Below are 16,540 nucleotides of genomic sequence, written 5' to 3'. Positions count from 1 at the left end.
GCTGTTCCCCCACTTTGTGTCTGATGCTCCCCGGGGGCATAGCTCAGGAGACTCCCCTGAGCAGCGGAGGCTCCCAGCACCCTGGGGCTGCCTCCGGGAGGCTGAAGTTCTTTTGCTCTGGTGGGCCACCCTCTGGTGGGCTGCCCCTCCAACCCTGGGGAGCAGAGCCTTTCTGCTCTTTTCCAGGTTACCTTGAGTAGGAGAACTGCCTCACTGAGTCCCTCTGTGGGTTCTGTCTCTCAAAAGTTTAGTTAGAGTCTTTAGTTTCGAAGTTTTATGAGAAAGCTTCTTGGCTCTGCCCCCGATATATTGTAATTTTAAGGGAGACAACTAATTTTTTTATTAGAATAAGAATCTTAAAAGTTAGAAGGCATCTTTCAAGTCATCTAGTTAGCCATTCATGTCATACAGGCATTCCCCATCATGTCCAAATTACAGGAGATTAATGACAGTAGTACCACTAGCTATGAAATACAGAAATCCAAATCCTTAGACTATGAAATCCAGGCAGAGGGGAGTAAGAGACTTGAAAGCAAGAGATTGGAAGAGGTGGAGATAAGAAGGAAGTAAATTTTAGGCATAAGGATAACAGCTAGGGTGAAGGCATAGGGATGATGGATAGAATATCAGGAATAAAGAATCTCAAAAGAAGTAACTTTGGATTTCTCACAGATTCAATGTAGGGGAATAATGTATAATAGGACTGGAAAGATTTGGTGAGGTCAGGTAGTAAAGAGATTTTAAAATGTTCAACAAAGGAGTTTATAATAGACGCAAGAAATAACAGGAAACCCTAGGAATTTACTAAATTGAAGGGTGACCAGACCAGATGTTCATTTTAGGAAAATAACATTAAGGTGTAACAAGATACACCCAAATTATTTAAACATCTCCAGTTGCAGAGAAGTCACTATTTTACAAAGTAGGTCAATTTGTCTTTGAATAATTATTTTAGGAAGTTCTTCATATGAAAGTAATGATATGAATTATACAAGCATTGTGATAAGAATTTTTTTAAAAGTATAAGCATTCCTATAGATATTCACATGTACTTCAATGCCCCAAGTACTAGTACCTTGTTCACTTAAGTTTACCTTAAATTTATTTAGTATATATTTTGTGGGTGTGTGTGTATACCCAAACACTTAAATGGAGATTCATGTATGTATGTATGTATGTATGTATGTACATGTGTGTATATATACATATATATATATATATATATATATATATATATATATATATATATATGCGCTTTCTGCACACCCATTATTTCCTCCAAAAGAATGTAAATTTTTAAGGGCAGGGATTAGTTTGGGGGAGGGGGGGTTGTTTTGTCTGTTTGCTTTATCTTGGTATTCTCTGTGTTTAAAATGCCTGTCACAGTCTGATGACTGGTTGACTCAAAGATCCATGATTTCATCATGTATATCTCCTTCACCAACACAGATCACAATTACTTTCCCATCTCCACGAGTTAAAAAACTCATCACAGCAAAGCCAAATCCATCAGAGCCTCTCTGACCTCAGCAAGACTTGTCTGCAGATGATATTAATATAACCCATGGCACATCCTATTTTCAAAGCCTTTCCTGATATTAAAACTTACAAGGAACTTTTAGGACTTCTATTCTTTTGATAAGACCTTCAAAAGATCCGGTTTCCTTCACACATTATATAATAAAGCAATAGTGCTTAGGAGATACATGAATTTGAATGAAAAAAAGTATTTATTTTCACTAATCTCTAAAATGAAATTTGGCATCTCCTTCAATTATCTAAAAATATGATTATGAGAAGAGATCCACAGGTTTGAGACTGCTAAAGGGATGTATGACACACACAAAAAAAGATTAAAAACCCAGGTCTTAGAGAGATGTCTACTAACACTGAGAGAGTTAAGTGACTGGCTCAGGATCACACACACACACACACACACACAGTCAATAAGTATCAGAAAAAGGAATAAAATCCCAAGTCTTTCTGACTTTGAGGGTGTATCCACCTTATCAAGTTTCCCACAGAAGGAAAATAGCACCATTAAAGAAATGAAACCAATTTCTTCATCTGTAATTTGAGAGCATAAACCTGGATGGTCTTTAGGTCATATTCCAAATCAAAAATTCTAAAATTCTAAATTCTAAAGGATTAAAAAGGTTGATATATTCAATTAATTAATCATTTTAATATAATTAGCCTTTTGAAAAGAACAAATTAATATTAACTGAAATAATATTCCTGAGCTTAATAGCCAATGTAGAACTATAAAGTGATGCCTTTTTGTTATTAAGAAACATGTTTCATGATTGTAAATGCATAAACTATATCAGAAAGGCTACTGTCATAGAGAAGAAAGAAGGAAGGGAAAGAGGCAGAAAAAGGTGGCATTCAAAAACTTAAAAAAATGTATGTTGAAAACTAGCTTTAAATGTAATTGGAAAATTTTTAAATAAAAAAGCATGTTTCATAAATTTCAATAAATATCTTTTGTTCTACAGAATACGAACAAACTGGAAAATTCTTTTCTTTGGGGATTTCTAACAGATTTAAAGAGATATTCTTTAAGATATGAAATTCATTTCCAATATGCATATGTATTTAAAGGGAGATATCACCTTTTTATACTTAATATAACTTTTGGTTTCTATTGTTTTTCTTTAGCAATGTAAACAACCAGTATTGTTTTCTTTTTTACATATATATAGGCTACAAGCCAAGTCCAAAGTGGAAGGAGTGTGGATGATCTATTTGCAGATGATTGTTCACTCAATATAGCCTCTAAAACTGAGATGCAACAAAGTATGGACTGAATCTCTGCTACTTGTGCTAATTTTGGTCTAATAACACCAAGACGACACAGATGGATCCATCAGCCAGCACCACACCATCCAGTTGTTAAACTATTGATTACAGTAAAAAGAAAAATTTTGAAAACTGAATAAATTCACTTATCTTGGCAGTGTCCTTTCCAAGGAAGTACACACTGACAATAAAGCTGACATATGCATTGCCAGAGTTAGCTCAGCATTTGAGAGGCTCCAAAAGAAAGTGGCCTCTAGAATCAAAAACAATTTGTTCATATTTTAGCTTTTAAAACCCTTCACAACCTGACCCCAACCTAATTTAACAGCCTGATTATACATCACCTAATCTCTGTTTGCCTTAATCCACAGCAAAAGAAAATGGCAAATCACTCCAGTCTCTTTGCCAAGAAAGATCACAAAGAGTCAACTTTAGTTTATCAACTAAAATTATCAGCTCTTTTCTAATAAATATATCACAAAAGACTCCAAAGGAAACATTCACAGTATTCAAAATTTTTCCTTTTGCTATAATCAATGGTTCCACATATGGATGGTATGGTACTGGCTAATGGAGCCACCTGTGTCTTCTTGGGTGTTAATTATTAGACCAAAAGAGAAGAGTAATGTATTAGACTACCAAACTGAAGGTCTACAGAGCCATTGTGCTGACCACATGGCTATATGCCTGTGAAACCTGGACAGTCTACCAGTGCCATGTCAGGAAACTGAATCGTTTCTAATTAAATTGTCTTAGGAAGATTCTGAAGATCACCTGGCAGAAGGTACCAGACACTGGGGTCCTTTCTCAAGCTAAACTGCCTAGTATTCAAACATTACTACAGAGAGTGCAACTATGATGGGCTGGACACTTTCTTGGAATGCCAGACATACACTTGCCAAAAAAACTATTTTATTAAGAACTCACTCAGGGTTCACAAGGGGGGGTAAGAAAAAGCAATACCAATATACCCTGAAAGGTCTCTTTGAAGAACTTTAGAATTGATTGTACAGAATAAGAGACACTGGCACAGCACCCAGCATGGCATGCCCTCATTACTGAGGATGTTGCGCTCTATGAGGGAGGCAGAACTGAAGCAGCTCAAAGGGACTGTGACACAAGGAAATTTAGAATACCCACCCCAGGTGTCCACATGTACCATTTGTGCCCAATCTATGGTAGAGCACCCTGAGCTCATAGTGATATGACCAGCCACAATCAAGCACACTGAAATTTGTCTCAGACATAGTGATGTCATTTTGGTCATCTTCTATAATGAAGGACAAGAACCAACCAACCAAATAACCAGCCAAGTGATAACAGAGGCAGCTAGGTGGTTAAATGGATAGCACACTGGGCCTGGAGTCAGGAAGATCAGACACTCACTAGCTGTGTGACCCTACCCAAGTCACCTAATCTTCTGTGCCTTAATGCACAGTAGAAGACAATAGCAAATCATTTAGTATCTTTGCCAAGAAAGATCACAAAGATCTATGGAAAGGGGAACAGTTTATGACTAAGGAAGAGTTGGAGAACATCACTAAAAACCAATTAGATGATTTGGATTACATTAAATTAAAAAGCTTTTGCACAGATAAAACCAGTGTAATCAAGATCAAAAGAAAAGTAGTAAATTGGGAAACAATCTTTACAACTAATGATTCTGACAAAAGACTCATTTCTAAAATATATAGAGAACTGAGTCATATTTTTAAAACAAAAAGCCATTCCCCAATTGACAAATGGTCAAAGGATATGCAAAGGCAATTTACAGATGAGGAGATCAAAGCAATCCATAGCCATATGAAAAAATGCTCTAAATCATTAATTATTAGAGAAATGCAAATTAAAGCTTCTCTGAGGTACCACCTCACACCTCTCAGATTGGCCAGTATGACCAGGAAGGATGTTGATCACTGTTGGAAGGGATGTGGGAAATCTGGGACACTATTACACTGTTGTCCTTCAATTGGGGAATGGTTTAGCAAACTGTGGTATATGTATGTCATGGAACACTATTGTTCTATTAGAAACCAGGAGGGAGGGGATTTCAGGGAAACCTGGAGGGATCTGCATGAACTGATGCTGAGTGAGATGAGCAGAGCCAGAAAAAACACTGTACACCCTAACAGCAACATGGGAGTGATGTTCAACCTTGAAGGACTTGCTCATTCCATCAGAGCAACAATTGGGAACAATTTTTGGCTGTCTGCAAAAGAGAGTACCATGTGTATCCAGATAAGGAGCTGTGGAGTTTGAACAAAGTACAAGGACTATTCCCTTTAATTCAGAAAAAAAAAAACAAACCCAGATGTCTTATTGTTTGATCTGGTTACCTCTGAGAATTCTGTTCTCTTTAAGGATATGATTTCTCTCTCATCACACCCAATTTGGATCAAGGTACAACATGGAAACAAAGTAAAGACTGATGGAGTGCTATCTGTGGGGTGGGGGTGGGGGGAGGGAAGCAAGATTGGGGGAAAATTGTAAAACTCAAATAATATCTTTAATAAAAATTTAAAAAAAAGAAAGATCACAAAGAGTTGGACCCAATTCTAACTAAACTCAGCAACAACAAAGTGATAAATCCCTAACTTTATCAACTAAAATTATCCGCTATTTTCTATTAAATGTCACAAAATCTTTTATTTCATTTAGAATAGCTAAAAGTGTATTTTCTTCCATTCTTAGCACAAACTATAAGTATTTATTAATCCCCTATGATTACCAGGCACTGTAATAGGTTCTGAAAATAAATACAAAAAAAAATGAAAAACCCTATATATTTATGGAACTTTTATTTCAATGAAGATGGCAAGGATATATAAAGCACCCAGGATAAATACATAGGAAAAAATTTAAAAAGCAATTACATCAAGGTAGTTTGAAAGAGACAGAAGGGGGGGAAAGGGTGAGGGAGTGGGGGGAGGGGGGAGAGAGAGAGAGAGAGAGAGAGAGAGAGAGAGTAAGAGTATGAGTTGGGATCAAGAATGACTTCAAGTTTTTAAAATAAGGATGGGAATAAATAGTGTCTTGAAGGAAAAAGACATTCTATGAAGCACAGGAAAGAAGGTAGTGAAGTTCAGGCATGGGGATCAACTGGTACAAAGAGAAAGAATAGGGAGATGTGATATTTTGTGTGAGAACAGAGACTCAGTTTGGTTGGATCAGTATAGACAGTGCAGAATGAGAGTAAAGTACAATCAGGCTGTAAAGTTAGGTTGGGGTCAGGTTATGAAGGGTTTTAAAAACTAAAAAAAAAGAACAAATTGTTTTTGATTCTAGAGGCCATAGGAAACTAGTTACTAGAGTTTACTGAGTACTGTGCAAAGTGTAATTTTTTTTAAATATACAACACAAAATTTGAAGTAACAAAGTGAGTCACTTTATTGAGAGCATAAGTTCTAAGTAAGAGCACAAGTTCTATGATCAGTATGTAAGAAAAAAATAATATATCATCAAAAAAGTACTCTTGAAAATACTTCAAATTTCCCATATTTGGAAAAGGGTTATGGTCTCTTTAAAAGAAAGAAGTCTATATAAGATAATATGATGGATTTGAGAAAGTTGCCAGGGAAACAAATGAATGTACATTTTTTTCTTTATCCAGTTACTCAACAAGCATTTATTAAATGCCTACTGTGTATCACATTCTGTATTAGTTACTGGGGATACAGACACAATGAATAAAACAATATTTAATTACAAGGAATGCTGGTGATCAGAAGCCAGCCAGGAAACAAGTTTTAAGATTCAAACAGAAGAGAACAGAAAACAGGTAAAAACTTAACCAGGCAGGAAAAATGATGATTAGTGAAACTAGTACTCTTAAAAGGGTTTTACACATAAGAATGATTATATTTGAAGGTGATTACAATTCCACATAACTATGATTTCTTCCTGTATCACCATGGAAAAAGAGAGGACACAAGTAAGTCAAAACGGAACGCAGCAGGGGCCCGAAGCTGCCTAGGAATGCTAAGAAGGCCAACTAAGGTTGTAGTTATCACAGCCTAAACAGAATGAATAGAGCATTTGTGGTTATGACAAAAAGGAGATTCTAGAATCACACTCAGTCAGTGAGATGTTGATACTATGAGAGGCACAAGTAACTGAGACCAAATGAGGGAACAGCAGATTCCCATCTCCCATCTCACTCACTCTGGGGAGACAATCACTGAATGAAAACAGTGATTTGCCTTTCCTAAATAGGAGCCAGCACTGTTTAAAACTGGGTGTTCTCTCCGTGTCTCTCCTGCCTCTTCTATTTTTCTCCCTACTCCATGGGAAGGGGGGGAGGGGGCAGTCCACAAAATTGAATAAAGTAAATTAATTTTATTATGGATTGCATAGAGTAAATACTGAATAAACACTAATTTACTGAGCTAATTCTGTAGGACTTAGAAATTTCTGTTAAGGAAAATTTAATTTAGTTAATTCTTTTTTCTTTTCTTCCTCTGTATTTCAATTATATCAAGGTTTGATCCATCCTCATAAACCTCAAATGAACACCAGCTACTGAGGAAAAGTTCACAAAATGATTTTTTCAAAAGTTCATCAAAATGTTAAGAATAACATAATCTTTGAGAAAATTCAAGTTAACCAATAAATGTCTTCCTTGAATTTGATTAAGATTGGCTTGCTTTATTCATACATAGAACTAATCCAAATTATCCTATTAGCACTCAAAATCCAATTAACAAGATTTTGTGATCCTTCCATTTGTAAATAAAGGATAGGAGCTTTATTAAGTAATTTTCTCCATTAAAATGTATTTCTACTTATTACTCCTTTTGTTAAGGATCACCCATTTGTCCTAAAAACCAAAAGATAAGTTTAAATTGACAAACAATAATGAGTTATAGCAATATATTCACAAGCATTTAATTTTCTATGTTATACAATTTAAGTAAAAGCCTTTAAACTTCAAACTGAATAATTCCATTTTTAAAATTACTTCTTTACCTCATGTTGTTAAAACAGAAAATGGAAATGAATTTAGAATGAGAAAATATAATTATGAAATATTAAGGATAATTAGCTTAAATAACTAATATAAGAAATGTTATGAAACTCATAAATATGGATGGTAAATTATGCCTTTATAATCAAAGATTTTATTGAAATTTTCTTATAGACTTTCAAGACCACTGACATATAAATTTCTGACTAAAGAAAGCATCTCTATTTTGAAGCTTTATATTTATCTAATAGTCCAGTCTTACTTTAAAAAAAGGAGCGGAATTTGGGGGAAAATGGGAGGAGGAACTAAGTGTTTACAATACCCACTTTCTCAATGGCAACTAGATATAAAAAAATAAAATGTTTTCTCATTCTCTTTCAAATTTTCTCATTTATCTTTCAGATAAAATGCCAAGCAGGAGATACGCTTTTTCTGAAGCTTAATTTCTGACTCTCAAAATTCAGACAAGAGACAAAAGCCCAAAACCTTTACTTTTAATAGTTTCAAATGATCACTAAGAGAGGATTTTTAAATGCCAGAGGTCTGGCACAAGTTGTGAACTCCACCTATCTATGAATCTATGCTCTCTTTCTTCTCTTTATAAGTGTTACTAACTCTTTTTAGAAACAAAGAAGTCCTTTGAAAAGTAACTTAGAAGATGTCCATATCATAATAATATTGTGAATTTTAAAGGGTAGGGCAAATGATTACTTACTACTATCAGATATATATGACAACTAGATAAAAGTAAAGGAAATGAAAAAAGGAAATTAAGCTATACTGACAGTCAAGCAGGGCCACTCCTTCTATCCTGCTTTCTCCTTGCTATGGCAGGATAATAAGAGAACGACAAAAAGATGATTAAAGAACTATATCAGGAGTAGAGTGATTTTCAGCCAGAGAACCTGGGGTTCAAATCTCATGTTAGCCACAGTGCAATCCTTACCAAGTTACCCAATCACTCTGAATCTATTCCCTCATCCTCAAAATGAAGAGTTTGGACTAGATGGCTTTTGAGTTTTCTGATAGCTCTAAGTCTATGTTGTTCTTGAACATTCCAGTTACAGTATACAAGGATTGCTGTTTGACACTGTCTTTAAATCTGTCATAGCTAAGCTAACTGCAGATAGAATAATATATCTCCTAGAACATGATATAGTAGAAAGAACTTGATTTAAAAAGATAGATTTAGGATTCTATATTCTGATTCAGGGATAATAAATCAATGTGTCTGATCTTGGGTGTCATGAATTTGGGGGGAGGGGTGTCTTTCTATCCTCATCTGTAAAGGAAGGAATATGGCCTAATTGATCTAGGCAAGTTAGGTGGCACAGTAGATAGAGTGCCAGACCTGGAATCAGGAAAATCTAAATTCAAATCTGGTCTCAGATACTTCTTACCTATGTAATCCTAGGTAAATCACTTAACCCCATTTGTCTCAGTTTCCTCATCTGTAAAATGAGCTGGAGAAGGAAATGGCAAACCAATCTATTATCTTTGCCAAAAGAAAACACCACTGGGGTCACAGAGTCAGACATGACTGAAATGCATGAACAACATTAACTAATCTCTTTCTAATTCCAATCTCTTTCTGAAATTAGATTAATTCTCTGATTTCACGAATCAAGGAATAAACTGTACGATAGAAACAAAAAAGAGAGCACCAGCAGAGTATGAAGTACATGTAAATAGCAAGATGAACTAGAGATTTTAAAACAATGAAGACACATCTTATCTCATAAAACCACAGACTTGGTGGAATAAGACCACTGACTGATTGGAACATGGCTCAGAAAGGGGACTCTGATAATCCAGATATCTACAGGAACTCTCTACCAAAAGCAAGTAGTTGCTAATTCTTGACATTTCTCTATGAAATTATCATCTTTCAAAAGGTAGAGGTACAAACAAAATACTATTTAGGATTTGATTCTCAAGAGTACAGAGTAGCTAACCAATGGAGTAGAAATGAAGAAGACCTTGAGAGGGACTATGAAATAAAGGGAAAGTGCAACATATATCTTAAATTTGAGGAAATAAGGTTTTAATATTCAAATAAAAGATTAGTAGGATCTCTACATGTCTACAGAGCAAGTCAGAATTCTGAAGACACACAAACAATAACAATTGTTATCAATGAGAAAAACAAAAGATAGTCACCATCTCTAACATATTTTCTGAAAAGCATACATAGAAGATGGAAAGAAAGACAGTTAAGGTTGGAGGAATACAAAAGTGATAATATTTTATTTTTTACAAAAGAACCAGTAATGCAAAAGTTCAGAATTAGTTGAGGCTGGTTTAAAAAAAAAAAAGGTAAGACTAACAAAGAAACTGGGGGAAGGAGAGAAGAGACCCGGAAGGTCATGGAAATGAATGGGATTATTAGCTCAGGATTAATAGGAGCAAGATAAAGATCACAGATACAAATCAAAGCCTATTCAACTTTAATTTTGTCATTTGTTTTTCCTTCCAAAGAGAATGATCTTTGAACTGGAAATGGCAGAATAAGAATGAAAATTAGGGAGTTGATCCCCAAATTGAGCAAAGAGATAGTGAGTAATCACCAGAATACGTACCTACCCTGGAGTCAGGAAGACCTGAGTTCACATCTGTCCTCAGAAACTTGACTTCTGTGATTTTGGACAAGTCACTTAACCCTGGCTGCTTCATATGAAGAGTCATCCCCAGTTATCCTAACCCATATCTGGCCATTGTCAAATAGTTCTGGAGGAGAAAGGAAGGCAGTAGGTAAGTTAGCATAGCAGTCCTCATTCAAATTCAATTCACTTCACATCAACTTGCTGAGGTCATGGTCTTCTTGGAAAACCAAGGACAAACAACAGTGATTCCTGATAATTTCAGGTCACCAGGCTTAGACAAGTGCATCCTTAGGTACTGAAGGAATTGACTGGAAGCATCTTTAGTTATCCTTTTGAAGGATTGTTGTCTAGAAGTATTACAGGATTGAACTGTCCCAGTTTTTTAAAAGCAGGTAGGATGAAGAAGATAAAGGAATCTACAAAGTATAGTTTACATTAGATCACATTTTATTAAAAAGTGAAAATGTTAACTATTACAAAGAACTAGAATAACATCACCAATTTATACAGGTCTAAACTCCTTTCTTTCTTTTCTTTTTTTCTTCCTTCCTTTTTTTCTGATAAAGTTAAATGAGAAGATGTTGCTGAAATAGTGTACACAGAAGTAAGCAAAACATTTGCTAAAAATATCTCATGTTATTCTTGTGATAAGTGGGAAAGATAATATTATAGTTCATATGAACTCACTGAATGGCAGTACATACCATGTAATCATTAAGGGGTTGATGTCAACTTGAAAACCCATCTCCTCCAGTGGAATATACCAGGGGATCTATGTTTGACCCTAGGCTATCTAAAAAGCATTAGTCTCTTGGATAAAGATATAATTTGATATTTGCATACCAAATAAGCACAGAACATAAAGCTGTTAGACAGATCTGACACAGTGAATAAAAAAAAGTCAAGATTCAAAAAAACTTTGATGGGCTACAACCACTGTGTGGTTGTGACATGTATACACACACACAGACACACACACACGAAGATGAAACAAGTGAACAATCTTACATACAGATGCAAAGAAAATTAACTGTAAATAAGGGGAGAGTATAACCAGACAGCAGTTTTTATGAACAAGAATTTTAGTGCTATCCAAATTTGCAATGAGCCAATAAAGTCAGAGTATCCAAGAAAATAAATATAAACTTCCAGAAATGAGAAGTAATTGTGCCTCAGTACCCTATACTGTTCAATCACCTCTGGAAGAGTGTGTTCAGTTCTGGCAACATTTTCAAAAAGAACACTGTTAAACTGGAAGATATCCAGATAACAAAGGCAAAGAAAAAAGTGAACAACTTTAAGTATATGCCATATGAGGACTCTGTGAAGGAAAATATGTTTAACTTGAAGAAGAGAAGACCTAAAGAATTGTGATGTCTAACAAAATATCAAAACAGCTACTATATGGAAAAGAGAAAAAAACTTATCTAGAGGTCTCAGAGGGCAAAACAGGTAGTAATGGTTAGAAGGTGTAATGAGAAAAATTTAGGCTGGATATAAGAAAATCCTTCCCAACAGTTAGAGCTATCCAAAAAGATATGGGCTGGCTCAGAAGGTCTTCTGGTATTTAAAAATATCTGGATAACCTCTTTGAGAGATATTTTGCACAATACAGATTGAAGTAGAAGGACTCAACAATCATTCTCAATTCTGAGATTACATAATTGTGATAATCAGGTTATAGTAAAATAAGGAAAATATCCTCTTTTATATTTCAAGTCTCTAAACTTAGCAGAGTTGAGCAACAAAAACTTCTTCTCTGACAGGTTATCTAATTAAAAGGAATCTCATTGTACCCTTGGTTCCTGGGATAATCAAAAGGTAACATTAGAACTATCTAAATTTATGAATTTTTAAAAACATGATTTTTTTTCTGATTCAAACCATCCTCTAAAACATGTTTCTTGTAACTTCAAAAAATTATGATCACCTTTCTGTCCTGGATAGTTAGATGCCTAAAAACACCTGATTTCTGATCACTCTCTAGCTCTGATTCTATAATTATGAAAGCATTCACTTTTAGCCTGTCTGATAATGAGAAAACTCTATATCAGAATTATTCATTTTATAAGACTTAAACACTCCATCAAAGTTAACAAGTGGGGTAAAAAAATAAACAACCTAAACAAAATCTAAAAGACTAATGATGTGCCAAGACACTGACAACTGTAATTCTGCAAAAAAAAAAAAAAAAAAGTTTAGAGGAACATATTTTTCTCTTCTCCGAAATCAGTGCTGATAAGAATTGAAGTCATTCAACTACTACCTTAAATTTACAATTTCTCTTAGCATTCTCCACTGTGGTTCTTTTTGTTTGTTTTATAGTGTTTCTGGTAATGCTTTCAATTGGATTAACCAATTAATTCCACACAAAGCTCTCCATTCCACTGTTATTTATATTTCTGTAGGTTGCTAAGATATAAACCCTATTTGGCCCAGGACAAGAACAAACAGCTATATGAGACCATTGGTTACAACTATCACTAGTCCAGGATCATAGATATTTTAATTTCATAAATAGGGATACAATAAATAAAACAAAATATAACAGGCAAAAGAATAAATTATTTAGCCCTCATTAGGAAATATCCTGGAGTTTTACTAAAATACTGCTTTCACAGGCAATATAGGAGACTAGCCAAAGATGAAATTATTACAAGGGCTTCCCAGTTAGATCTAGTAATTAACCACCTCTTCCCACCCCCAATTGAGGTAAAGAACAACCCACTAAAGCATATTATTCCCTGTAGGATAATGTACCATTTGCCAATTAAAGTTTCCTGATAGTGAATGTTGTAGAGCAATACACACAGATATTATGCTTTTAAGTATAAATTTACCTTTCAAAGAATCTATGACCTCCACATGGGCACTGCCTCTACAGTTTTCCCTTCCACATCATGACTTTCCCCATTGCAGTTTAGACACCTCTTGGGTCAGCATAAAAAATTAAATAGGAATTTTTTGGGAATTTTATGAAAGTCACAGACAACATGTGAAGGTCAGCGGATGACACAGAAAAATTTAGTAACTCAGAAATGCACAAAATATATTATAACACTGTATAACATCAACACGTTTTCACCTTTTAATACCATAATAATTCAGTCTCCTTCTTTGGTTTGAAGAGGGTTAAAATTGTTTTTCATGGATTTTCCAGATTGCAGCGGTGCTGCACCCCAAACCCCATGATGAGGAAGGCATCAATAACCATAACGATATATCCACATATTCCCAACCTGTGCTATTTTTGTTTGTGTCCTCCTATAAATTATCCATAAAGCATCTCCCAACTTTACGAAGGCCATTCTCTAAGCCTTTCAACATTGCTTGTGTTTCCAGTGCTACCCTTTTGTTATCCCTCAATCTCATTCCATGACCCTACCAAACCCTTTTCTAATCATACATTTTCTGATGACATATTCCTTCAAAGGACACAGATAAGAATATCATACTAGAGCCAACAAAATCTCAAAGACATCAGGGATACATTTTCAAAATATCTGAGAGGGGAATATATATGACCATGGGATAATTAAATGTTCATGTAGCTCTCTAAAACTAGAAATTATAGATGGGCTATCTGAACTGGAGGAGGCACTGAAAAGGCAAAGTTCCTTGACTTATTTTATACCTAACTTTAAATATTATAAAGAAATTAACATTAAAACGGCTTAAAAAAATCCCAAGTTGAGATAAAAGATCAGTTTTTCATGCAACATGAAAATGTTTCAGTTCCTCTACTCTTTTATTCTATGTCTATATGTTTTAGATCGGTATTTATAGTTTCCACCAAAATACAGAAGGTGTCTCAAAATTCTTAGTGTAAAAGAGTACACTTAAAACTGCATTAAGACTTTTGGGATATCATGTAGTTCATGTCAGTGTTCTATGATCAAATTATTTTGGAAATGGTACTATTATTAATCTTGAATAGTTTAAAAATTTTGGGGTTACTGCATTTCAAGCCATTACTATACAGTCAGATGAGTGCTAGAAAGAATATTATATTTCTTTATATCTACTTTGAGCTTGAAAACACTTTTTATGTGATTTGCAGCACTCTCAGATCATTTGGTCCTAAATTTTAAGGAAAGAAGGGAATAATCATTCCTTTTCATTCTATCCTGAAGAGAAATTCATAGAGAACTACTTGATCTTTCATTGGTCTGTATATTCTTTTAGACCTCTCCAGATTGGTTGTGATGGTAACAGAACTTTCAACTCAGCCCCTATTGAATTATTTTAGGATGATAATCACCATGAGTGCAAAGCAAAGCATTGAGGAGACCACAGGAAGGAGAAAAGCAGAAAAGAAAGGAAATTAAGTATCCCCTGATAATCAGTTCCTAAATCAGGTGAGGTTTTATCTTCCCCATCATTCATTCTTAAATGTACAAGAGTCTCTACTGTTGATTATATAGAAGCAGGACTATATCCAAAGTAGTATTAACAGCAGGGGTATCAAACTCAAATAGAAATGCGGGGGGGGGGGGGGGGGGGGGGCGGCGGGGGGGGCGGGGGGGGGCATTAAAATTTACACAAGGCTCCTCAGGTCCCTGTAACTTAAAACACACTCATACAAAAGTTACCTATGTCTTGCCTTTTTATTTATTTTATTAAATATTTATCAATTACATTTTAATCTGGTTCCTGCCTAAAACTTTTGGTCTTCAGGACCAATCTGATCTGATCTTTAGGACCAATCTGATCCAGTTCATTTCCTCCCCCCCCCCCCCCCCATCCCTTGCCACTAGCATCAGAAGTCTGAAGTCCTTTGTTCTTAAGGAAAGCTAATTACTGGAAAGTAATGAAATATCTAAGTCAGGAGGGTGATTATATGAAAAAGAGCACCAGATTTGGACCTGGGTTCAAGTGCTAGTTCTATCACTTATTTAGCTATGTGATCCTGAGTAAAACAAACTTCCTAGGCTTCAATACTTTTAACTGTAAAATAAATTGAAAGGGTTGCACTAAATGACAGAGTTCTGAGGTCCCTTCTGCATCTATAGAACCCTTGGGTGATTGTATAGAATAATGTGTGACCCTCGTAATAGAGCAGTCACCCTGGCATGTGGAGGACCTAAATTCAAATCCAATCTCAGACACTTACTAACTGTGTGACACTAGGCAAGTCACTTTATCCATTTTCCTCAGTTCCTCATCAGGAAATATTGAGCTGGAGAAGGAAATGGCAAACAACTCCAGTGCCTTTGCCAAGAAAACCCCAAATAGGGACACAAAGAATTCTGTTAAGACTGAAACAATTCTGGGGCAGCTAAAGTGGTGCAGTGGATAGAGTACTGGACCTGGAGCCAAGAGGACCTGAGTTCAAATCTGACCTCAGACACTTAATAATTACCTAGCTGGGGGGCGGCTAGGTGGCACAGTGGATAGAGCACTGGCCTTGGAGTCAGAAGTACCTGGGTTCAAATGCGGTCTCAGAAACTTAATAATTACCTAGCTGTGTGGCCTTGTGCAAGCTACTTAACCCCATTTGCCTTGCAAAAAAAAAACCCTATAAAAATTAATTACCTAGCTGGGTGGCCTTGGGCATGTCACTTAACTCCACTGCTTTGCAAAAAACAAAAATAAAAAAACAAGAGACTGAAACAATTCAAAAATCACAACAAATAATCCAATTATTCACTTTTAATACACTTTTTAAAATACAAGTATTTTATCTTTTATATTAAGTACTGACAACAAATGAAAATCTTAGATCATCTAAGTGTGGCATGAAACTAATTAAAATAATAGACACCAAGTTATAATGATCAAAACTTTAATGCTCACATTTAGATAGCTAAGAGATAGAAAATAAATCAAGGACCTGTTACTCTTATCAGTATGAATAAACTCCCTTCCCATCAATGCAGACAGCAACTCATCAGAGAGTGCCTGAAGCTCTCAGAGGTTGTGTCTTTTCCACAGTCACACAGGTAATAACAAAGTATTTAAACCTAGGTTTGTTCTAAGTCTATCTCTCAATCCACTACACACTATGTAAGATGAAGTCTCAAACTCATTCATTCTCTCTTCCTAACACTATCTACAAAGATGAATGTAAGTATGTATGAATGTTTATATTTACACATATGTAAATGCTTAAAATTCCTGAATTATGCTATCTTTTTCAAGAAAAAGCAACAAATATTTCTGAGAAGTAAAA

At 35.2% G+C, this 16,540-nt stretch overlaps 1 protein-coding gene across 5 annotated transcripts in view; it reads right to left on the bottom strand.

Moving 5' to 3' along the window:
* COBLL1 (cordon-bleu WH2 repeat protein like 1) overlaps window positions 1-16,540 on the bottom strand; it is a 193,153-nt gene that overhangs the window by 138,696 nt on the left and 37,917 nt on the right. The window contains exon 1 of one of the 5 annotated variants that reach the window (XM_074215825.1): window positions 10,345-14,847. The exons of 3 other annotated variants lie outside the window; for them this stretch is intronic. The gene's annotated coding sequence lies outside the window, so the exon portion shown is untranslated. Of the gene's footprint in view, window positions 1-10,344; window positions 14,848-16,540 lie in introns of those variants that run through there. One more of the 5 variants, XM_074215826.1, reaches the window with a different exon arrangement.

The sequence above is a fragment of the Macrotis lagotis genome, chromosome 1, assembly GCF_037893015.1.
Source record: "Macrotis lagotis isolate mMagLag1 chromosome 1, bilby.v1.9.chrom.fasta, whole genome shotgun sequence".
Taxonomy (NCBI): domain Eukaryota; kingdom Metazoa; phylum Chordata; class Mammalia; order Peramelemorphia; family Peramelidae; genus Macrotis; species Macrotis lagotis.
This window is presented reverse-complemented; position numbering and strand designations above follow the sequence as displayed.